Raw genomic sequence first — 23,982 nt, 5'->3', positions numbered from 1 at the left:
TAAACCTATCTTTACCAGGGGCTGAAACTGTTATTCCCTTTATAATATAAGTCCTTGCAAAACTATTAATTTTGGACTTTAAATATATTTGGATCAAGATGAAAATTATTTACAGATTTTTATTTTTTGAATCCGATAGAACTAGTTAAACTCGGACTTTTAAAAATAGAAGTCCCGAAATAAAAGTTAAATCAGGACTTTTATTTTTTAAGGCCGAAATAAAAGTCCCACTTAATAACGAAGAAACGGCTTATCCGAAATACATTTTTTTGTCTTAATTCGGATAAGCCGTTTCTTTGTTATCAAGCGGGACTTTTATTTCGGCCTTAAAAAATAAAAGTCTTGATCTGACTTTTATTTTAGGACTTTTATTTTTAAAAGTCCGAGTGTAACTAGTTCTATCGGACTAAAAAAATAAAAATACAGATTTTACTTTTATATGTGGACTTTTCTGGAAAAAGTTGGAAAAATAAAAAGGATGCATGATTCGACAAGATATTGCTATAGGGATACCTGTGAACTCAAACATTTTCACCTAGGACTATTTTTGACCAGGACTTTTTCGACTCCGAAAAAAAAATTATTATTTTCTGTCCCTGATCTTTACAGATCATAGGCCTCCCAGACTCGAAACTAGATTCGATGTGGACTCTAATCTATATATTTTTGCATGTAATGTTGCATTTAGTGGCCTTAATTAGTCCAAAACTATATATCCTAAATAGTTATATCAGTTTCCACACGCATATGCATGCCCATATTCATTTATATAATGGCATTCTTCAAATTAGTCGCGGCAATATTAAGAACTAGTTAAAAAATGGTGGCATGCCTACAAGTTGGCAGAGGTGTGGTTTCCAACAACCAATTAGATTTCAACCCGGTGCGCGAAAGGAACAGTAGATTTCATTTCGTTAGTGGGTTATTGGGTAGCTAGAAGGAAGCATATATGTACATGCATATACATATATGCATATATTTATAATAATGTTTAGAATGGATGAAAGGCGGACGAGCGTGTTTTCAGTACTTCTGATTGGTGTTCCTGTTAGGATTGGTAGATATATATATGTACGTATGGATATGCTTGTGTTTAAAGAAGTAAACGGCAGATGTAAGATCATTAGAAACGGGACCTGTATTAAGGGAAGCCAGTTGAAAATACCTATGTTGTGTTGCACTTTTATATAATAAACAGTTTATTTTAAGTTTCGAAAAAGCTGTCGTATCAACGGTGTAAGAGCTCCTGAAGTGTATCTAAACATTATGTGTAATTGCCTTCTAAAAATATAAATAATAAATATTGTGTTAAATAATATATCAATCAAAGTATTGTTTTTTTTATAAATAATGTATTATTCGCTGAAAATCGGGAATATGTATATAAACTTATAAAACGAACATAATACAAAAGTATTTACATATATACATATATAAATATATGTAAATGAGAAATCAGTGATAAAAAATTGGTATGTATATTAGGGTCCTTAATTTTTAAAATTTTTTTGTTTTTTAGTAGCTAAATATCGCTCCCCGAGTGCGAGTGATGTATTTACATATGTATGTACAAGAACCATAATATTGCTTTTGGTATTTTAGTGACGAACATTTTAAATAGCATATGGTAAAATTTTCACCCACTTTTACAAAAGTAGTCAAAATACGCATCCTCTAAACATAAACGTAAATAGTATGTGGTAAAATTTTCACCCACTTTTACAAAAGTAGTCCAAATGCGCATCCTCTAAACATAAACGTTTATGTGTAAAAGTGGGTGAAAATTGTACCATATACTATTTAAAATGTTCGTCACTAAAATACCAAAAGCCATATTGTAAATATTATAAAATTGTACCATATGCTATTTAAAATTTTCGTCACTAAAATACCAAAAGCCAATCTAAGTTATTAACTTATAAGGCTGTGTAAAATGATGTTGAGAAATACCACCAATTCAGTCACTAAAAGAGGTTTCAGACAGCGTCAGCCGCTATCGAGCCGATGTCCGTTTTGTTCGAATCAATTCCGACTCGCTTTCAAGTCGAAAATTTTCGACTCATTTTCATTTATGTGCTCTAGTTAGAGAGCTTAACTTGCAGTCGAGAGATCGGTGGTTCGAATGTTTCCAATTTTTTTTTTTTTTAATAAACATTACAAATATATATTTTACGTTAATTTACTTATTTTCTATTCAAAAATTAGAGCTTATGATTTCTCGAACTTGTTCGAAAAGAGATTTCTCGCGAGTCTCGCCTTCTCGCGAGATTCTTGAATCTCGAACTACTCGTAAGGCTCGCGGGCTTCTCGACATTCAATTTAATCAATTCATTGGCTGTTTTATATAGAGCTTACGATTTCTTCTGGAGCACAAGCGAAAATGTCCACAAAATCACAAGTAAAAAACCCCGAAATGTACAGAATACTACCAATGCAGGCGGGCGAATCGGATTTTTTATAATTATATTATTTTGTTATTTTTAGTGGACTGTATATTATTTTATTGTTCAGAGAGAGGTTGCTATGCGCTCGTTCACCTTGTATGTATTCATTAGGGCGAGCACTGGGGGCTCTAAAGTATTGGCTGCGGGTTGAGCCATCTTATTTTGCTTTGAAAAACCCCGCTTTGGGATATAAATTTCAAACTGTGTCTTTAGAATATTTCACTAAACAGTTGAGAATTACAAGCGCACTCAATGGCTAATGAAACAAACGAGAGAAAAATGTTCATAGTTTAAGTCACTTAAACACAGCGACTGCAATGAAAGTCAATAAGCTTGCGAGTATTACGAGTATTTCGAGATTCGAGAATCTCCCGAGAAGCCGCGTTCTCGATGTCTCGTTAAAAAAATAAAATATTGTTAACAAAATTATATGTATAATAAATTTGTTTTGAGTTAAGTGTCATTGGAAAGCAATAAAATCAAGTAAGAAGTCACACGAAAATGAAACCAAGTATATAAATACTGTCCATCCAACGACTAAGTGTATGTCGAGAGAATCGGGAGATTTACGAGCACTTTGAGAGAAGAGAATCTCGTGAGAAGTCGAGTTCTCGATTTCGCGGGTCTCGAAAATCTCGCTTGTGTTCGAGAAGAAATCGTAAGCTCTATCAAAAATTGTAATAACTAAGTGGCTTAGTTTCGTGCACCTACGCTTTTCCTCTACATAAAAAGGCTAAGAACCGCCAAAACCGTCTTAGTTCATGAAGAAGTTATACATATTATTAAATTCCCCCATAACTTTAGCCAAAAAAAATTTTTTTTAATTTTTAAAGACATAAACAGGTCGGCGCTATCACGAGTTATAAAAAAAAGTTTAACTTGTTCACCAAACCAAAAGTGCTATAACACTAAAACCCTCGAGTTTCAAAAAAATATTAAATTTGTAAAATTTTTTTCATGTCAACCAAAAATCATAAAAAACCATCGAGCATAGAAAAATATTTAAACTTCAGAAAATTTCACCCATAAAACATTATTTTTAAAATCAAATAAGCACCAACCCTAGTTTTCTTAGCAACAACTTTTTATTCCTTCATATTAATAAGCTGGAAAAATGCATAATGTTCATATTTGAAAATTGATCAAGCCTATACCTGAATATATGTGTACAAACGCATGGAATTTGGGACTTTTCACATAGTTATTCATACATTTCAAGAGCAGGTTCCCACTTTTACTTAGAGATGTACAACACAATTGTAGTACACTGAATAGTTTGTCTGAAAAAGTTATAGCTTTCTTTAGTTAAGGTCTAAAAATGAAAAAAATGCATACGATTTGTCTCGTACCAACTGTGGAATCATTCCAGGCATGCTTAACGAACGAAACGATATCATTTCGTTACGATAATCAACGTTAATAAACGAAACGAAGTCATTTCGTTTCGTTTATTAACGTTAAGAACGACAAATTAACGATTAAGATCGTCAAATTAACGTTAATTTGTCGTTCTTAACGTTAATAAACGAAACGAAATCACTTCGTTTCGTTTATTAACGTTGATTATCGTAACGAAATGATATCGTTTCGTTCGTTAAGCATGCCTGAATCATTCAGTGGCAATTATTGTGAAGAGCGGGTGGAACATTATCATCGCTGCCTCTGTTGAAGAGGACATAGAATACTGCCCTCTAAGACTCTCTAAACAATGGTTACGATGTCGCCCTAATTGTTCTGAAAGAATTTTGAGCTGGGCTTGCAACCTTCTTTCTGTCTTTCGGCTTATTTTTGTAAAAATTTTAGATTTTTTCTATACTCTGTGCCGTATTCTTCGATCGGGTGATAGCCATGTAGCTTTATGGATCTTTTAAGTTCAAAGTAGATAGTCCTCACACCATTAATTATTATCTGAAATTGCTCTGTAAATGTATTTTCATGAACAATATACATTTTTTGGCAACTTTAAGGGCTTATCCGAGCTCCATAGTGCCCAACTATATGACTGAGCGGTTTAAGGCTGTTATCTACACCGTTTCGCCACCTAATCTATTGTGTTATGCGGACCGTGCGTGTTTGACGATTTGCAGCCAGGACATATACTCGGCTGTATTTCACCGGAGCATTCTCGATACCGGGCCACCTAGGGAAGTATTGATGGTCTTACCACAGTAAGGGGTCTACTGTGGCGGACGGTTCTTTCCTACATATTTAATACTGAACCGCTGAGTTCGACCAAAGTGAACTACTCAATATCTAATTTTAATAAGGAGGATGAAAGAGGGAGAACGGAGTCACAAGCCAAGGAAGACGAAAACGCATTAAACGATGCATTGGACTCGGGGAGCGGGAGCAGTAGAGATCCAATAAGCTCCATGCAGGAAAAGAATACAAGTGCAGACGGAGAAGTAGTGTGGAGAGTGTGCAGCACTAAGAATTTTCAAACGCTTGGGAGCAGTGGTCGACCCAACAGAACTGGAGAGCGAGAGGTTAGAATGGGCCCGTGAGGCTATAGAAATAGGTCGAAGGCAGTTGGATAGGTTTGATGCGAGAAACCCTCGGCACTGCAACCCGTACGAGGAGGAAGAAACATCGAACGGCAGAATGCAACGTTCGGTGGAAGGCGACAAACCTGGTTTCAAGAGGCAGAAAATATCCGGTCCCACGGCCGTAAGACAAGGCAGCCTCATAGACAAGACAAGTGGGTCTAAAGCTGTAGGGTCTGCAGTATACTGTGCTAATCCAGCTATAAACAGATACTACAAGCTGCCAGATCACTGTAATCCTTTTCAGGTGGAAGTAGTAGTCGTAACCAAACCAGTAGAAAAGTTGGAAGTAAATACGTAGCTTAAACTGCAGTGCGTCAACTTCTATATTGACATCCAAGCCACAATTAAGGCAATAGTCTCACATAGCACAGCATCTGAAAGTGTGTTAGAGTGTAGGAAGTCCGTGGAAAGAATCGGGAGAGGCAGAAGCATACATCTATATTGGGTCCCAGGGCATATGGGAATAGTTATGAACGACTAAGCGGATGAACTAGCTGAAAAGGGCGCATCTCTCGGAGCTTCTTCATCCCAACTAGATTGAGCAAGATTACGAGAAGGCGAGAGCTCCACGGGAAAGGCCTAGACCCAAGCGCAGGGCTGGAGGAGTGATACAGCTGTCAGATCTAAAAGCAGCAGGTGGCAAATGTCCTAGTAAGTTGAATGTATTTGTCAAGTGGACGGAGTTATTTTATAAAATCGGTCTTGGTTATTGATAGGGTTTCCTGTTTCGTCGTTAAACAAATTTCTCGTAGCACTACGGACTTATTCAGTCTATGTGAGGTCATCACGGACCGACCAGTTCAACCTAACCTAACCTTACCGTTTTCAAAAAACAGGTACTAGATTATCCTACCCACCTGATTATCCTACTAAACTAATTATGTGTCAGCAGCATTCAAAATAAAGAGATATGGTGGGTTAATCATTACCTATTATTACTATAAAAACAAGACAAAATAATAGTATATCAAATTTAAAAATTAGATATCAAGTAACCAAATTACTATAGCAAAAAAAGTTCAGCTTTATTTTGCAAGGATCAAATAAAGTTCGGTTAAAATGAACTGACCTCACATAAACTGAATGAGTCCGAAGGTTAACCAGAACTTTGTTTGACGACCAAACTGAAAAACAATGTTTAAAATCAGGAACTCTGTTATAAAATAACTTCGTCCTTGTGGTAAAAACTTTAATTTTCTAGGGCCTATGCCACTTTCGTACTGGCCATCAGCATGGCTTGGATAAAATGCATACTACTACCACCGCACTAAACGCCATTAAAACCGAGATAAATGGCGGACTTAACCACCCAATACTGCACCACAGGACGGTGCTCGTTACATTTGACCTGTCAAAAGATTTTGACACAGTCAGCCACCGCGCACTAATCCAAAGAATAGAAAGTTCACCCTTAAACTTTGTTTAAACAGATGGATTACAAATTATCTGAGTGGTCGCAAGCATTGGTTAATCAAGAACGGACCCCCAAAACCTAGGAGAACTAAACGAGCTACCAACATTTCCTATGCCAAAGACTACACGATAGTGGGAACAGGCCCAGACCCCTCAATATACCAATTGGTTTAAAAAATAAATAGTTATCTACTACTCTTCTTTTTCCCTCGGGCGATCCCATTAAGTTCATGCCCCTCTGTTTTAGATGTGCAAGGAACAGGTGACGCAGTCACCCAAGCAACTTAGGTGTAACACGACATCACCTTTAAGACACAGACCTCCGATATTGTATCTAAAGTACAAAGCCGCATGAAAATATCCAAGTCGCATGTGGCAGCGCAACTTACAATGCAGTTGATCGGACGCTCGTGTAACACGCGTCGCTGGCTTGGTTTCTCGACTTAAAAAACACATACTGGAAAAGGTTGCAGATATGCCAAAATACTGCACTCAGAACTACCACGGGGATTAGTTGGCAACACTCGTAGTAGTCAGACGTGTTTCCTTTCATATCCAAAGTAGAGATAAAATTTCTAAAGTTTACAAAGAGTAAAAGGTGGTTTTGCTACATATATCGAGACTGTTCTTGTCCCAGCTCTAGGGCGAATTCAAAAAATAAACCATTTTAAAAAAAAGAAGCATATGTAAAAGTAACATTAAGAAAAACAACAACAATACAAATTGTCGCCCACATATTTTTATGCGCCTTCGCCTAATCAGCTGATAGGGTAAGACGTGGAACAGAAAACTGTCAGAAATACAAGTGTGGAACGTAAGCTCTGTTGGCGCCAGCTGGCAAAGTTAGGTTAGGTTGAAATGGCCGGTTCATGAGGACCTCACATAGACTAATTGAGTCCGTAGTGTTACCAGAAGTTTGTTTTAACGACCAAACTGAAAAACCCTGTCAAAAATAACTCCGTCCTCTTGGCAAATACTAGAAGCTTCCTAGGACTTAAGCCACTTGCTGCTGCTAGTTCTGACAGCTGTATCACTTCTAATAGCTGGAGTCTTAGCCTGGCAAGCGCAGGGCACGAGCACAGAACGTGCTGGATCCTTTCCTCCTCCAACCCGCAGTTCCTACATCTGCTATCACTGACCAAGCCTAATTTAAAAGCATGTGACGCCAGAAGGCAGTGTCCAATCGGAATATCCGTCATGAGTCTACAGTCCCCTCTTTTTAATTATAGAAGCAACTTTACGTCTACGGAGGAAGCTTCAAGGGATGCGCCCTTTTTTCATCCGCTTTTTCGTTCCCAGTTATTCTCATAAGCCCTGGGACCCAATACAGATGTATGCTTCTCCCTGTCCCGATTCTCTCCAGAGACTGCTTACACTCTAACACGCATTTAGATGCTGTGCTATACGAGATTATTGCCTTAATTGCTGTTTGACTGTCAATATAAAAGTTAACACGGTTGCAGCTTAAGCTATTATCTTCCAGGGTTTCTACTGCTTTGGTTACGGCTAATATTTCCGCTTGGAAAACGCTACAGTAATCCGAAAGCCTGCAGGATCTGTTTATTTCCGGATCAGCACGGTATACCGCATACCCTACTCCTTCCACTACTTTGGAACCATCTGTGTACACATGTATCGCCTCGTCCGCCATTTGAGTACACTTGCGCCAATCTTCCACCTCTATTGTGGCCTTAAGATCTCCCTCGAAGCGAAGATAGGGAATCAGGTAGTCTGTTCGTCTTATGATTGATGACGCTATACTACTACGGCCGTATGGTCGGCGCTCAAGCTGCCCCGAGGCACCGCGCCTGGTTGCAGTTGTTAACGCTATGCTCTTTGCTACCAGGTCTACAAGTGGAATGTGCAGAATTGCATGCAGTGCAGCCGTCGGGGTTTTTTTCAGAGCTCTCGTAATGCTAAGCATTGATAGTCTGCATCTGGGCTTTTTTTTCTGGGCTAGATCCCAAAACCAGCTGTCCACGTAACTTCTATAAATCTTTTGTGGCTCCTTGCTGTTCACGCCCTAAAACGTCCCGTAGTCTGCGCCTTAGTCTTAGAAAAACGCTCTTTCATTTACTTTAAAAAAGGAAAGTGGGACGAATACAAATCTTTTACAGACAACCGCTTTGCTGCCCTCCCTATCCCGACTGATGCCCGCCAAGGCGAGCGTGCTTTCCCCAAGGTCATTGAATCCGCCTCGGCTCGTTTCATTCCCGGCGGTAAAATTCCCGAAATTCGGCCCACTTCCCGGCGGAGGACGCAAGTTTAGCGAGAGAACGTGACCTTATAAGACAGCTCGATCCCGGCGACCTCCAAATAACGGATACAAACCAACGCATCAGATTGCTTGTGAATGAACACAAGCGGGCGAAATGGGAGGACCACCTAAGTGGTTGTAACGTCTCTGCCGGTGTAGGTAATCTTTGGTCCACCGTAAAGTCCCTATCGAATCCGTCTAGGCACAATGACAAAGTTTCCATCGCCTTTGGCGATAAAGTGCTGTCGGATGCGAAAAAATGCACGAGCGCTTTCTGCCGACAATATATAATGCATTCTATGGTCGACAAAGATAGACGGAGGGCCAACAGACACGCACATAAACATAAATTCAGCGTGTCACCAATTACCATCACCGCCAAGGAGGTTGAGGATGCCATCGGTCATGCTAATGCTTCCAAAGCAGTGGGCCCAGACGGCATAGCCATGCCGATGCTTAGAAGCCTAGGGAAAGAGGGTTTGAAATATTTAGCACATGTCTTCAACCTCTCTCGTTCCACCTTTGTCATACCCGAAAAATGGAAAATGGCCAAGGTGGTCCCTCTACTAAAGCCTAGGAAACCAGCTAACATAGGAGAGTCATATCGCCCGATATCTCTCCTATCGCCAGTAGCCAAGACGCTTGAAGCCATTTTGCTCCCCTACTTCAAAGCAAATTTGCAGCTAGCCTGTCATCAGCATGACTTCAGAAAACTCCAGCGCACCATCACCGCGATAAATGCCATCAGCACCCAGATAAATTGCGGTTTAAATCAAAATTCCCACCATAGACCTGTCAAAAGCTTTGATACAGTCAACCAGGGCACGTTACTGCAAGACATGGAAGGGTCTACCCTACCCCCATGTCTTAAAAAGTGGACCGCAAATTATCTGGGTGGTCGACAGGCATCGATGCAATTGAATGAAACATCAAAACCAATAAGAATTAAACAAGGGGTGCCTCAGTGTGGTGTCCTATCCCCGCTTTTGTTTAATTTCTACATATCTAAGCTACCTTCGCCACCAGAAGGAGTTACTATAGTTTCCAACGCCGATGACTGCACAATAATGGCCACAGATCCAGGCCCAAATATCGATGAGCTTTGCAACAGAATAAACGGCTACCTCCCTGATCTCACCAGTTTTCTCGCTTCGCGAAACCTGGCATTATCACCGACTAAATCCCCTGCGACCTTATTTACAACATGGACGTCCCAAATGTCGACCATTTTGAACGTCCACGTCGATGACACTACGCTACCGACTGTCCTACACCCCAAAATCTTGGGTGTGACGATTGATCAGCATCTACATTTTGGTGAGTACGCAGCCGCAATTGTACCGAGAATCCAGAGCCGTAATAAAATCCTCAAATCCCTTGCTGGCAGTACTTGGGGAAACGACAAAGAAACGCTCATTACCACATACAAAGCAATTGGGCAGCCGATTGCATGCTACGCGTCCCCTATATGGTCGCCAAGCCTAAAAATTACCCACTGGAAGAAGCTAAAGGTCTGCCAAAATACTGCTCTCAGAACAGCCACGGGCTGTCTTCTTATGTCCCCAGACCAATGTCTACATAATGAGGCGAGAATACTCCCCATCGGGGAGAGAAATGAGATGCTAACCAAACAGTTCCTGTTGAATACCCAGAAACCTGGGCATCCCAACAGACATCTAATTGATGAGCCAATATCGCCTAGGAACTTAAGGAGTCATCTCCGTAAGCATTTTGAGGAAATACGGCACCTGAGATCTCAACCGTATGAAGCAAGAAAACACAAGCAGGTCCTTGGGGAACTCCACAAACAGACGTCGGACCTTTATGCTAGGAATTTCCCGGTGAATCCAGTACTCAAAGAACAGTACCCAAAACTTGCGGAAGAGGAGCCCATACTCCCCAGGGTAACGCGAGTCACTCTAGCTCAACTTCGTTCTGGATACTGTAACAGGTTAAACACTTACCTATCCAGATTCAACCCCGACATACAAAATGTATGCCCCGCTTGCAATGTGTCCCCAGATGACACCAACCATCTCTCTAATTGTAATGGGGAACCAACGCCTCTAACACCCCTTTCATTATGGTCCACCCCTGTTGAAACTGCAAGTTTCCTTGAACTCCCGTAAGAGGATATTGATAACAATTTTTGATCGGTCGCAACGATTAGGTGGGGCGAAGCACTGCTACAACAACAACAACAACAACAATAACCCCTAGAGCATATTCCTTATATTCCAGGAATTTCTCTATGCTTATTACCACCCTATGCAATGCGGTGTCTACCGACTTGCCTTTGGTGTACGCATGCTGTGTTGTGGAGAGCAGCTTTTCATCCACGTTGGACTTTATGTACACATCTATCAGCCTCTCAAAGGTTTTAAGAGGAAATGATGTTAAACTAATGGGTCTATAGTCTTTGGGATATACGTCACTGATCTTCCCCGCCTTTGGTAGGAAAGCTACACGAGCAGTTCTCCAAGAGTGCGGTACATGATTCTTATGCACCCATCGAATATTATTTTAAGCCATTCCACGACCGCTCTCCTTGAAACTTGTAGCATAGCCGGGAATATATCATCCGGGCCCGGCGATTTAAACTTAGAAACTGCCCATTAGATCTTGGTATCGGTCACCAAGCCCGGCCCTACCCGCTCCGTGATAGAAGGGTGAGTGCTGTCTGCTGGCTCTTCTAAACCGTCTCCCGATGGGAAATGTTTGTCGAAAAGCACTTCAAGGGATTCCTCACTGTTACTCACTCTTCCTTTATTAGACTCTGGACTATGTTTCCCCTTGCTAGGGCTTTTTTCAACCGTGCTGTTTCGCTGGAGTACTCTATGTCCGTACATAAACTTTTCCATGAGGTTCTCTTCGCCCTGGAAATTTCACGCTTGTATATCCTCAATAGATCTCTGTACTCGTCCCGACACGCTTCGCTTTCCGCGGCCTTTGCTAGCTTAAACATATCTTTTACCTGTCTTCTTAAAAGACTCTGCTCATTGCTCCACCATGGTGGCTTTGCTATCATCTTCACACCATCACCTCGGCAAATATACGTTCCACAATAAGAGAGGAGTTCTCTCAGCTTATGCAATCATTGAATTCAAACAATGAGTCCCCTAATGCAAATTATGCAAATGTAGCCAAATCAGGAGATAAAAAATGCAATCCTGCGATTGTAATCAGCTCAGCTAAGGATAATCAAAATCAGTCGGCTTCGCTAAATAGTTTTAAAAAAAAGTGTATCATTTAAAGATACCAACTTTGCTCCATTCAAAATAGCCCCTGTGTCAAATAACCAAGTTAAAATCGAGTTCGACAACTTAGAGCAACGCGATACAGCAATGAATAAGTTATCAAATGTATCTGACATTGGAGCAGATAATACAAAAACTAGAAGGTTATTATTGATTATAAAAGGAATACCGAAAGTGAAAGTAGAGAAGCTCGTTCCGATTATTAGGAACCAAAGCCCCAATGTAGGCTCAGCCATGATGGAAGAAAGCGATATAAAACTGCGCTTTGTGAAGTCCCCTAGTTCGTAAAACCATGCTTGCGTCTGAGCGTCTTAACATTGACTATCAGCGTGTTAACATATCCGACTTTAGTGTTTTTCTACAATGCTTTCGATGTCTCCAATTTGGACACACCAAGAGTTAACGTACTTCTCAAAGCGCATCCTACTCCCGCTGTGCAAGCAAAGAACACCAACTCGGTAATTGCCCCTTTAAGAAAGATTACGAAAAGCTAAAAAAAATTTCATATGTATTTAATTAACCGGATTTGCTCATATTGCTTTATATATTGGTTTTGTTATTGATATTAGAGAAAAATTTTAAGGTTTAAAAACGGCGATGGTTACTAGGACATTATTCTGGATTTCACTTCTTCATCAGCTAGCTTTTCGGGAGCTGAGCATTGAACTCGAATTTCCAACATTCGTACCAGCGCGCTTCTTAAGGCAGTCGGTTCTATGTACCGGAGCGACTCGGGATTTTTCCCGACCGAGGACTGTCATTTCAGTGTGACCCCATTTAATTTGTTTCGTCCCTCCCACAAATTGTCATCCTCCCAGCAGCTCCTTGTAGCAGGACTGCTACATATTCTCTTACTCCGGGAAGGTATCGAACCCAATCCGGGTCCGTCTCCTGACCCCGGTCCTGAGAAATGGGTTTGCTGCATTTGCCAGAAAAGAATCTTTTTAGGACGGTCATACTCTGTTCAGTGTGTCTCGTGCAAGGGATGGTTGCATCGGATAGGTTGTTCTGGGCTTGATCCCAAAACCCGACGTCCACGTAACTTTTATAAATCTTTTGTGGCTCCTTGCTGCTCACGCCCAAGGGCGTCCCGTAGTCTACGCCCAAGCGCCCCTCCACTACCTTCCAGAAGCCTCGCTGCTCAGCAAGCCACAACAAGTACCCGCTGCTGCTCGCGCCCCACGGCGCCAACAACTCAAACAGCTGATACCACTAATAACTACTACCTTCGTAGTAGAGCTGGTAGCAATGCTGAGCATCAGCCCCTGCCCCCGTCTTCTTCTCCCCCCCTCTTTTCTGGCAGCAATCGTGCAGGTCAGGGAAACAGACTCTTAGTCCCTACCTCCGTTTGCACCGTCTGCCAGCACAGAATATATAGGTTTGCGACATCCGCTCAATGCAGCTCCTGCCTTGGGTGGTGCCACTTTCCTAGATGTTCTGGTCTCCGCGGCGGCAACCCCTCGACGGGTTTCATCGCGCCATGTTGCCAGGTCGCAAACCCAAATCATCCGGCTACCCCAATGCTTGCCCAAGGGCGCCCAGTCCCAAGGCCACAACAGCAATTGCGTCCTGGCCTTCCACAACCTAGGCGTAGTCACCCGTCACTTACCACTAGAGTGGCGGCGTCACCCCTCATGCACTTCAGAATTCTGCAGTTAAACTGTAATGGACTAACTGGGAAGATTACGGAGATAGTCGATTTCATGAAGGGGCACAACATCCGCATTGCTGCGATTCAAGAGACTAAACTCACAGCAAGATCTGCATTGCAGACCTGCTCTGGGTATAATGTCCACAGGAAGGACCGCGAGAGCGGAAATGGAGGCGGCCTCGCGTTTATTATACACCACTCTGTGCAATATCATATATTTGATCCTGGCATCGACCGCAGGGACAATGTCTTATAACGTCAAGGCCTATGTTGGCGGATCAAATAGAAGAAACGACGTTCTGCACAATAAACGGAGACGCCCCCACACGTATGGTAGGAAGCTGTAATAGCTCGCCAAGTATCTCAATCGTGAGCGCAGAACTCGTAAACTGCGTCAACTGGCAGCCGATGGTAACATTGGCATCCGACCACCTGCCCATACTTATTTCGTTCGAGCGTACCGCCGACTTCATCGTCACCGAAAAACGCACTTTCATAAACTTCAAAAAAGGAAAGTGGGAAGAATATAAATCTGCAACAGACAGCAGCTTTGCTGCCCTCCCTATCCCGAATGATGCCCGCCAAGGGGAGCGTGCCTTCCGGCCCACTTCCCGGCGGAGGCCGCGAGCTTAGCGAGGGAACGCGACCTTATAAGACAGCTTGATCCAGGCGACCCCCAAATAAGGGATATAAACCAACGCATCAGATTGCTTGTGGACGAACACAAGCGGGCGAAATGGGAAGAGCACCTAAGAGGTTGTAACCTCTCTACCGGTGTAGGTAAACTTTGGTCCACCGTAAAGTCCCTATCGAATCCGACTAAGCACAAAGACAAAGTTTCCATCGCCTTTGGCGATAAGGTGCTGTCGGATGCGGAAAAATGCGCGAGCGCTTTCTGCCGACAATATATAATGCATCCTACGGTCGACAAAGATAGACGGAGAGCCAATAGACACGCAGATAAACACAAATTCAGCGCGTCACCAATCACCATCACCGCTAGAGAGGTTGAGGACGCCATTGGTCGCGCTAAACCATCCAAAGCAGTGGGCCCAGACGGCATAGCCATGCCGATGCTTAAAACCCTAGGGAAAGAGGGTTTCTCTCCACCTTTGCCATACCCGAGAAATGGAAAATGGCCAAGGTGGCCCCGCTACTAAAGCCTGGGAAACCAGCTAACGTAGGTGAGTCATATCGTCCGATATCTCTCCTATCGCCAGTGGCAAAGACGCTTGAAGCCATTTTGCTCCCTTATTTCCAAGCACATTTGCAGCTAGCCCCTCATCAGCATGGCTTCAGAAAACTCTATAGCACTACCTCCGCGCTAAATGTCATTAGCACCCAAATAAATTGCGGTTTGAATCAATACCCCCACCATAGAACAGTACTCGTAGCGCTAGACCTATCAAAAGCCTTTGATACGGTCAACCATGGCTCATTACTGCAAGACCTGGAAGGGTCTACCCTTCCCCCATGTCTTAAAAGGTGGACCGCAAATTATCTGGGTGGTCGGCAGGCATCGGTGCAATTCAGAAACGAAACATCAAAACCAAGGAGAATTAAACAAGGGGTGCCACAGGGTGGTGTCCTATCCCTACGTTTGTTTAATTTCTACATATCTAAGCTACCCTCACCACCGGAAGGAGTCACAATCATTTCCTACGCCGATGACTGCACAATAATGGCCACAGGCCCAGGCCCAGAGATCGATGAGCTATGCAATAAAATAAACGGCTATCTCCCTGATCTCTCCAGTTTTTTCGCCTCGCGAAACCTGGCATTGTCACCGACTAAATCTTCCGCGACCTTATTTACAACATGGACGCCCGAAATGTCGACCATATTGAACACCCACGTCGATGGCACTACGCTACCGACTGTCCTACACCCCAAAATCTTGGGTGTGACGATTGATCAGCATCTACATTTTGGTGCGCACGCAACCGCAATTGTTCCGAGAATTCAGAGCCTTAATAAAATCCTCAAATCCCTTGCTGGCAGTACCTGGGGAAAAGATAAAGAAACGCTCATGACCACATACAAAGCAATTAGCCAGCCGATTACGTGCTACGCGTCACCCATATGGTCGCCAAGCCTAAAAACTACCCACTGGAAGAAACTACAGGCCTGCCAAAATACTGCTCTCAGAATCGCCACGGGCTGTCTTCTTATGTTCCCAGAACACCATCTGCATAATGAGGCGAGAATACTCCCCATCAGGGAGAGAAATGAGATGCTGACCAAACAGTTTCTGTTGAATACCCAGAAACCTGGGCATCCCAACAGACATCTGATTGGCGAATCAGCACCGCCTAGGGGCCTAAGGAGTCATCTCCGTAAGCATTTTGAGGAAATACGGCACCTGAGAACCCAGCCGTATGAAGCGAAAAAACACAAGCAGGTCCTTGGTGAACTCCATCTTCGCGTCGGACCTTTATGTCGGGAATTGCCCGGTGAATCCAGTACTTGAAGAAAAATATCCAGAACTCGCGGAAGAGGAACGCATACTCCCCAGGGAAACGCGTGTCACTCTTGCTCAACTTCGTTCTGGATACTGTAACAGGTTAAACTCTTACCTATCCAGAATCAACCCCGACATACAAAATGTATGCCCCGCTTGCAATGTGTCCCCACATGACACCAACCATCTCTTTAATTGTAATGTGGAACCAACGCCTCTAACACCCCTTTCCTTATGGTCCACCCCTGTTGAAACGGCAAGTTTCTTTGGACTCCCGTTAGAGGATCTTGATGGCAATTTGTGATCGGTCGCGGCTATTAGGTGGGGCGAGCATTGCTACAACAACAACAACAACATAACAAATGTTATTATATTTTAACAAAAATTTCTGTAAAAGCATATCAACTTCTTCATTCAACTTGAAAACTTCTTTGATTTTATAAATGATAAATGTAGGTTTTAACACAAAAACCTATTCATATGTCTGATTGGAACATTGTGCCATTTATTTTACAGAACTCAAAGCATGTGCATATATCTAGAATTTCCTTTGTATAAAATATTTCTAAAACTGATATGTTTTTTGAAGATATGAGATCATGTTGCTTTTTGCTAAACGTATACAAGTCGGTTTTAAATTTAGATATGAAGTTTGAAAAATTTATGGAGAATTTATAACCCAAGATAAAACTATATTTTGACGAAAAGTCATATTTTTTGCATAAGCCTTTAATTGCCTATGTTTTTTTTTTTGGATGGTTAACGGATTTTCTTCACACATAGCTTTTGCTTCCTCTTTCTTTGCTTTACAAAAAAACGTGGTTTAGTGCCAAGTTATCTCCAAGTATTAATGCCAAAGAGAAGTAAGTAAACAACTTTGGTGAATTATTTATATTTAATTCTACTCCGTTTTCCTCTAAATCGTTACGAATTTCTATTAATTTGTACAAACACCTTTGTGCCATATGTTTTTATGTCTTCACTTTTAAAAAGAGCAGATGGAAAACTTAAATCTAATTTAAGTTTTAAATTAACGGGAAAAGTTGGGAACCAATAGCAAACTGTCAAAATTGAAGCTGTGTGTTTGCCCAAGGCATTATATAGTTCTATGTGATCAGAACTTTTTAATTTGAAATTTAATGGGAAATGACACGATTTCATCTAATGCATTAATGCATTTACAATTTTTGATTGAGTTGTAACTAATTGCACGACTTTTAAATTGAGGATAACTACAAACATTTTGAAATTGCGCGTTTTCTACTTCCAGTGTTTTGATTTCATGAATACTAGTACTACGCATATGTCTACGGAAAGGTCTGATGTTCGTTATAATTTGATAACAATTAATAAATCCACGTTTAAAAGTATCTGTTTGCTGTTTTTGGTGGTAATATTTTAAATGAATAAATAAGTCTTCGGAATTTGAAAAAAATTTATCACATACTGAGCACTTCATTTTAGAACGTTAATTATAGTGGATACTAAACTCTCTTTGTCATTAGAAAAAAAAAAAACTGATCTAAGAATGTCCATACTAACTTACAGGTTTCTGGATATTTTAAATCGAACACATTTAAGCATATATCGATGCTACATACAATATTACTTTGCTTATAATAAATTCCTGCAAAATAAACAAAAAACCTCGGTTAATTCAGGGATCTCATCCCCAATTGCACACACGAAAGGCTGTACAGAAGTATTTTGGCTAAGACACTCGTCCTTTATCGCCTTAATTTGCGATACAAACAAATGGGTCTCTGGAAGTTGCAGTAGTAGTTTTCTTTTTGTTATTTCGGCTTTTCGGCTTAAAGAGGGCTGGCAAGCAAAAGGAAACAACAACATCTCGATCATCTAAAGTGATAATCATTCATTCATTCATTCGCTAGGCCTGCAATAATTAAAAATACAATTACCTATTTGCAAGCTTTCTCTGTCTAAGCGATTAAGCAATTCCAATGACCAAGGTCCTTTATTGACCTTTTTAATATTGGGCCCACGTTCTTAACAAATTGATCCCAATTTTCAATAACCAAATTTTGCTTTCCCTGGAGAAGTTTTGCAAAGTCCTGTCCGATCTATTGGGAACAACAACAGATTCATAAAGGATACGAAAAAAATTGTTGAGGAACTTACCAAAGAAAAGCCAAAACCTTTCTTGAAAATCGGCCAATCGGATAAGATATCTGAGGTAGAAGCCGCTGATTTTAAAATGTTGCTTCTATTGGAAAAGCACTCCTCCCATTTTTTAAAACTTCTTCTTAGGGAGCAATGTTGTACTGCAGCCAGGTTTTACTTTCTTCGTATGAAAAATCGCTTGTTGTTGCTTGTTGGCTTTCTATATTAGTTTGGAGAACATTGGGGTGACCTACATTTTATTTTCGTAATCGATAAACAGCATTATGGTATTTTGCACAAAGAAAGCCCCCGGTTTTCCCTTTCCTGTATAAATAATACGTTTCCTAAAAAAAAATTGAAAGTGATATTGTTACGGTTAGTTTAAGATAAAAAAAATAAGTTATTTCGACAACTAAGCGCCTTGGTTTCTGTTAAAAAAATGAACCAATTTGTTCCGAAATTTGCTTAAATACTTTCGGCCTTGTTGCTTTTTTATTATCAATGTGCTCCCAATGAACGAGCTTAAACGTTTTCTTTCGCTTTCAGTAAACTTGTTAGTTTTTTCGAATGACTTGGCTGGATTTCAAAATATCTAAAATGGGAATCTAAAAAAAAATGTGTGTGAAATAATTAAAGTCAAATGGAATAGTAAATAAATATTTACATTATTAATTTCATTGCAAAAACTGGGATTTTCTGATAGTGGGGTTTCACTATGAACTTCATCAAGGACACGTTCTGCTACTTGCCAAAGTCGTAAATGGTGCTCAAATATGACGCGGATTCCAAATAAATTTTTTGGTACAATTTCGCTTAAATGGCTGCTTTTTAAATATTTTAGGGCATTTAATGCAATATTATGCTCTCTAATAGAATAAACATAAAAAAGAAAAAAGTAAAATGAAATAAACTAAAATAAAATAAAATTTAAAAATAAGCAAAACAAAATAAATAGACAAAAAGTGAATAAATAAATTTTAACTTTCTTGCTCAGAAGCAGGCCCCTTTCTCTAGAATACAAGTCTTGTACATATTCCCGTAAATCTATACTACAGCACGACATTATTAATACACTTCCAAAAATATTGGGAGAGATGTTTGGACCCAGGACCGCGAATCTGAAGCCGGAAATTAAAAATTTTGCTTCTGTCAAAATATATTCTCAAAAAACCGAAATATGACCCCGTACCGCTCCGAAACCGGAGGTGGGATCCATTGTGTTTTTCTCCAACACCGGTTTGGGGATCAAATTAAACCCGACCGAAATACCTTTCTGCAAATTTTTTTTCTATGTACGACAAAATTACAACAACCACATGAAAATGTTCAATTTCTTTTGCAAATATTTCATGACAGAAGCAAATTTTAAATTTCCGATTTTTTTCTTGTTTCACCTATACTACAAGACTTGTATATTTTAAGAAAAACATGCACAATACTTTTCTATTATTGAAAACTTCATTTATGATAGTTTTATGCCAATTTGAAACAGAGGCTAAATGAAATAATTAGTCAAGTTTTCTACATAAGCCCTAATTGAACTAAATCTTCCATATAAAATACAAATTCTTAATTATCTCATTATTGCTTTATTGGATGCCTCATCGAGTGAAAAATCCAGTCGGTTTTGCTTGGAGATTCGAATTTTATTGTCATTGTAACAAATGACAATCAAAAATTAATTATTTTCAATAAAGTTCAAAATTAAATTTTCGCTGCATTTGCTTCAAAATAGGTACATATTTGGTTAGGTGCAACATCTATGGGTAGTTGCACATGCATTTTATTTTGATTATATTTATAGTTCAGAAGGAAACGGCTCTTTTCCATTTTAACTATTTTTTATAAAAACGAAATATTTTTTTAGGGCTGCTGACAGATGTTCGCTTAATGAAGCAAAAGGCTCTGTATGAAAAGGGAAACTTAATTATTTCATTAAATGGAATTGTGATTCGATTAAGTTTCTGTGTGAAAACGGTATTTCTTTCCATGAATTAATCGGGGATTGTCCGTATTGCTTTAAATGTATGAACATTTATTTCAAGCAATTTTTAATTTTTTAATTTATTTAATAATTTGGGAAAAATTTAGACAACGTGATTATACCTTGTAAATCTCTTCAAAGCCTTTTCTCCCGGGAGTGGGAGTCGAACCCGCACTCCTAAGATAGTTGAAATGGTTACACACGCATTCAGCTACGTCATGCCTTAGTTGTTGTAAAGTTTTTCCCAGTTGCCTTCTTTCGCATATATTATATTTTACACAACACATACTTCGTATGTAGTTATGTGTTGAAGTTATGCATGTTTGTAAGGCGGTTTCATAGAAACTTGGAATTATTGCTGTTTTTGTTCTATCTATAGAACTACAACGAATTAACCAAATGTTGTCTCTTTATAAGAATTAATCGGGGGTTGCCCGTATTGCTTTAAATGCATGAACATTTATTTCAAGCAATTTTTAATTTATTTAATAATGTGGGAAAAATTTAAACAACGTGACATCAGGACGGACAAGGCGACAGCTGTTTCGATTATACCCTGTAAATCTCTTCAAAGCCTTTTCTCCCGGGAGTGGTAGTCGAACCCGCACTCCTAAGATAGTTGAAATGGTTACACACGCATTAAGCTACGCCACGCCTTAGTAGTTGTAAAGTTTTCCCCAATTGCCTTCTTTCGCATATATTATCTTCTACACATCACATACTTCGTATGTAGTTATGTGTTGAAGTTATGCATGTTTGTAAGGGGTTTCATAGAAACTTGGAATTATTGCTGTTTTTGTTCTATTTATAGAACTACAACGAATTAACCAAATGTTGTCTCTTTGTATGAATTAATCGGGGATTGCCCGTATTGCCTTAAATGTATGAATTGGGAAAAACTTTACAACAACTAAGGCATGACGTAGCTGAATGCGTGTGTAACCATTTCAACTATCGTAAGCGTGCGGTTTCGACTCCCACTCCCGGGAGAATAGGATTTGAAGAGATTTACAAGGTATAATCGAAACAGCTGTCGCCTTGTCCGTCCTGATGTCACGTTGTTTAAATTTTTTCCAAATTATTAAATAAATTAAAAATTGCTTGAAATAAATGTTCATACATTTAAAGCAATACGGGCAATCCCCGATTAATTCATATAAAGAGACAACCTTTGGTTAATTCGTTGTAATTCTATAAATAGAACAAAAACAGCAATAATTCCAAGTTTCTATGAAACCGCCTTACAAACATACATAACTTCAACACATAACTACATACGAAGTATGTGATGTGTAGAAGATTATATAAGCGAAAGAAGGCAATTGGGAAAAACTTTACAACAACTAAGGCATGACGTAGCTGAATGCGTGTGTAACCATTTCAATTATCGTAGGAGTGCGGGTTCGACTCCCACTCCCGGGAGAAAAGGCTTTGGAGAGATTTACAAGGTATAGTCGAAACAGCTGTCGCCTTGTCCGTCTTGATGTCACGTTGTTTAAATTTTTCCCAAATTATGAAATAAATTATAAAATTAAAAATTTCTTAAAATAAATGTTCATACATTTAAAGCAAAATGGGCAATCTCCGATTAATTCATATAAAGAGACAACATTTGTTTAATTCGTTGTAGTTCTATAAATAGAACAAAAACAGCAATAATTCCAAGTTTCTATGAAACCGCCTTACAAACATGCATAACTTCAACACATAACTACATACGAACTACGTGATGTGTAGAAGATTATATATGCGAAAGAAGGCAATTGGGAAAAACTTTAGAACTAAGGCATGACTTAGCTGAATGCGTGTGTAACCATTTCAACTATCGTAGGAGTGCGGGTTCGACTCCCACTCCCGGGAGAAAAGGCTTTGAAGAGATTTACAAGGTATAATCGAAACAGCTGTCCCCTTGTCCGTCCTTATGTCACGTTGTTTAAATTTTTCCAAAATTATTAAATAAGGTATTTCTCTCATTTGAATAAATAAAAAAATATTTCACCTTTCAATTGGAACAAAATATCTAACAAGTCTGCGTTCCTCATATTGAACAGTGAAATTGCAACTGCCAAATATTTCATTGAAACAGAAAAAGCGACAAATGACGCGCAACAAAACAACGGGACTTTTTGAACTTGCTACAGCACGTATGTATGTACGTACATACAATGTTATAAGCAGTGCAATTTTGGTCATCGGTAGAGAAGACAAGTAAATATGCTCTTAAATTAAGTAAAGCATTGCCTTAATAGCTATTTGGGTTTTTATAAAAATTTTTTACATATTTTATTATAAATTCCTAAAATCTAGTAAAACTTGCGCTGGCAGCGAGTACAAGTAAATGCGCTATTATATTCAGTAAAAAATAGCTTTATTATAAATTTACACCGCTTTTCAACTTCAGGGCAATTATTTACTTAATATGTTCATAAATTCCTTGAAGTTAGTAAAAATTTATTCAATCTTGAGTTAGGTACATTGATTTATCTGTGCTAAGTACAAATCTTCTTTCATTATAAGAACAATTTTCCTTAATAAGTGCGTTTCCTCCTTAAAAAGAATAGGAAATATTTAAATTTTTTAGCCAAATACCACAGCGTCCCGTACAGCGTCCGCCCACGACACTGCACCATGGAGGAAGTACCACAGAGACCAGTATCGAAACAGCAAACGTTCTACTGCAGCACTTCTACCCATACGATTATGAAGACACAAACATACGCCAGTGTGAAATCCGCAGTCAGGTAAAAAATAGCGTAAGTACACCTGAGGACAAAGACTTCACAGAAGCCGAGGTCGTCGAGGCTATTTATACAATGAATCCTAATAGAGCTCCTGGATTAGATCACCTGACATCGGATATACATATGTTTGGAGGTAATCAAAGATTATCCTGATTTAATCACTTACCTATAAACGCTTGTTTAAAGATTGGTTACTTTCCGAAGGCATGGAAAGAAGCGTATGTCATAGTGATACCGAAACCCAATAAAGTGGTTGAAGAGATATAATCATACAGACCAATAGGGCTTTTACACATATTAGGCAAAGTGCTGGGGAAAACTACTCACTAAGCGTCTGACTTTCCACTCAGAAACATACTCCATCAAATATCTATAACTTTATTAAAAGCTACCTAGTAGTGATGGACGATATTTCACTAACCGTGATTGCATCGACCCGAAAGAAAAATCGCGACAAACTTTAAATACACCTCTGAAATTGCTACGCACAAAATTAGTACTACTTAATTTGAATACGCATTATACTCAGGTTTAACTGAAATATGTGCCCATGTTTCACCCTCTGCACTAATTCCATGTATTCTGTGTGCGTCCACTATCTATCACAACTGATTCAGCTATATGTTATACACAGAAATACAACAGAGGGTTGTGTCTCCGCTTTTCGGTACACCCTGTAGCAGTAGCTAGTTGTTTAACCACTGCCGCTAGATGGGTCTCCTAAGCATTATCTAAGCGAGGATAGGTGTTTTTTCACGAGCAAACGAAACGTATACGCGTGTAAAAAAACCCGGTGCGTCCACTATCTATCACAACTGATTCAGCTATATGTTATAAACAGAAATACAACAGAGGGTTGTGTCTCCGTTTTTCGGTACACCCTGTAGCTGTAGCTAGTTGTTTAACCACTGCCGCTAGATGGGTCTCCTAAGCATTATCTAAGCGAGGGTAGGTATTTTTTTCACGCGCAAACGAAACGTATATGCGTGTAAAAAAAACACGGCTAGTGATAGCTATTGCTATCCAAATATATCAGTGATTGGCGATTTTCCTTCATTCGATCCTTTTGAATGACAATCACCTCTGTCAGCATTTCGCCAATAGCGA

General features: G+C 39.8%; 1 protein-coding gene and 1 long non-coding RNA gene across 8 annotated transcripts in view; one reads left to right on the top strand and one right to left on the bottom strand.

The window, feature by feature from the left end:
• Positions 1 to 864: 864 nt before the first annotated feature.
• Positions 865 to 23,982, top strand: part of cad (caudal) — a 663,489-nt gene continuing 640,371 nt past the window's right edge. For 5 of the 7 annotated variants that reach the window (XM_067766322.1, XM_067766323.1, XM_067766319.1 and 2 more), the window contains exon 1: positions 865 to 1,472. The gene's annotated coding sequence lies outside the window, so the exon portion shown is untranslated. The remainder of the gene's footprint in view (positions 1,473 to 23,982) is intronic. The other 2 variants (XM_067766324.1, XM_067766325.1) reach the window with 2 other exon arrangements.
• The window catches only part of LOC137240277 (uncharacterized), a 113,919-nt gene continuing 106,568 nt past the window's right edge, over positions 16,632 to 23,982 (bottom strand). The window contains exons 2-5 of the long non-coding RNA XR_010949674.1: positions 18,815 to 19,016; positions 18,169 to 18,755; positions 17,949 to 18,110; positions 16,632 to 17,886 (exon numbers count right to left, since the gene is read on the bottom strand). This is a non-coding gene — a long non-coding RNA (uncharacterized lncRNA). The remainder of the gene's footprint in view (positions 17,887 to 17,948; positions 18,111 to 18,168; positions 18,756 to 18,814; positions 19,017 to 23,982) is intronic.

The sequence above is a fragment of the Eurosta solidaginis genome, chromosome 2, assembly GCF_040869045.1.
Source record: "Eurosta solidaginis isolate ZX-2024a chromosome 2, ASM4086904v1, whole genome shotgun sequence".
In the NCBI taxonomy this organism is placed as follows: Eukaryota; Metazoa; Arthropoda; class Insecta; order Diptera; family Tephritidae; genus Eurosta; species Eurosta solidaginis.
The sequence above is the reverse complement of the archived record's forward strand: the minus strand, read 5'-3'. Positions and strand labels throughout refer to the sequence as shown.